The 1,743-nt window shown below is 40.4% G+C and overlaps 1 protein-coding gene across 1 annotated transcript in view; it reads right to left on the bottom strand.

The window, feature by feature from the left end:
• Window positions 1-1,743, bottom strand: part of LOC101361069 (butyrophilin subfamily 3 member A3-like) — a 53,471-nt gene that overhangs the window by 4,715 nt on the left and 47,013 nt on the right. The gene's annotated exons all lie outside the window — the stretch shown is intronic.

Genomic DNA, 1,743 nt, shown 5'->3' with positions numbered 1-1,743 from the left:
ATGTGTTGTAAATTCTTTCACTGTGATGAGATTATACTGATGAGGTTGACAAGATTAGTGTCTTAATGCAATCTCTTTTGCGATATAAAAGAGAGAAGTGAGCAGAGACACATGGGAACCTCATACCACCGGGAACAGAGCACATCCTGAGGTTCCTGCGCAGAGAAGCTCCCAGACCGAAGGAAGATTGATGACATTGACCTTCCTCCAGAGCCGATGGAGAAAGCGTTCCCCTGGAGCGCCCTGAATTTGAACTCGTAGCCTACTGGACTGTGAGAGAATAAACTTCTCTTTGCTAAAGGCATCCACTTGTTGTATTTCTGTTAGACAAGCACTAGATGACTGAGACACTTGGACTCTAAAAACCACAGACTGTCTCATCTCGGGAGCAACGCCCAGTCTCATACTGTGTGTTGTTCAATTCGCAAATTGTTTGATCAACAAATAAATCTCCAGCATTGTTTTAACTTTGTTTGGACTCTGAGAAATTATTCAACACCTCCAAAGGGTAGAGACTAAGGAACAAGATTTGATCATTTATAGAAATAAGTAAATGCCATATTTTTTGCATGTATGATGTGTAAACATGTGATCACCATCCCCACTTCCCAGGCTCATTCAGCTATATTGGCATTTCTGTCTTTGTTGATTTGCTTGATGGAAATAACATCACATACAATGGTCAGGCTCATCCACTTGTCCCCTTAGAGAAAAGTGAGCTTTGTTTTCCTTGTTTTTCACAAACACATTAGTTGATACCCAACTATAATTTTCTATACTATAATTGCTAGAGATTATTAAAGAAGAAGGAGAAGAACAAGCAAGAGGAGGGGTAAAGAGAACTGTTATTTACTTTTGAAACTCTAAATATATCAAGCACTTCGCTATGGACTTTAATACACTCATTACTTCATTTCACAGCAAATCTTTAAGTTACAAATTATTGTTCCGATTTTACAAATAAGAAGATATCAGACATTTGTTCAGCTCACACTATGAACCTATTGATATGAAAATGTTGATTCTAGTGTAATGGTGGTGTTTGTCCTTACAAAACAAAAGGATATACAAGATGTACATTAAAATACTGGATGAAGACTTCAATTCAGCAAAGAAGGAAGATAGTAAAAGAAGACAATCTCCTCTATGTTCCACATTGTTTACAACGATCCTCATTGTTTACAAATAAATCCTTGGAAGGATCAGTAAGATTCATGAAGTGGACTCCTCACACAGCTGGTCTTCAGATCTCCTGGCTCCCGTGGCTCACACCTCTCTGTCTCTCAGGACCCATATCCCTGACTCAGAACAGAAACATCTAGAGCAGGGAAAGGGAGTGTTACACAAGCCCAGAGAGCACACATCCTGAACTCGCCCCAGTGAAAACAAGGCCTCTGGATAACCCTTCATTGCATGAGGGCCCCCCTTCCACTGGAAGGTTGGCAAGACCTTATGGCTAAAAATAATGCAATCCTTACTGAAATCTCTCTCAGAGGTGTTAGGGAGTTGATTACATTTCATGCACCCAAATGACCTGCAAACCATCTGTGCAACTCCCCAATCCAACCACCATAAATACGACCTTTGGCCTCTCTTTGACCATTCTGGTCTGTCTAAAACCTCCACAAGGTGTCTCCCACACTCTCCTTTACTTTTCTTATCTCCTTCCCCCTTCCCCACCTATTCTTTTCTTCCCTGATTTGCTCCCCATTCTCTCTCTTGTAAATAATTTTAACTTCTCTA

The sequence above is a fragment of the Trichechus manatus genome, unplaced genomic scaffold (genome assembly GCF_000243295.1).
Source record: "Trichechus manatus latirostris isolate Lorelei unplaced genomic scaffold, TriManLat1.0 scaffold00327, whole genome shotgun sequence".
Classification (NCBI taxonomy): domain Eukaryota; kingdom Metazoa; phylum Chordata; class Mammalia; order Sirenia; family Trichechidae; genus Trichechus; species Trichechus manatus.
Note: the sequence above shows the minus strand (reverse complement) of the source record. Positions and strands in the feature narration are given on the sequence as shown.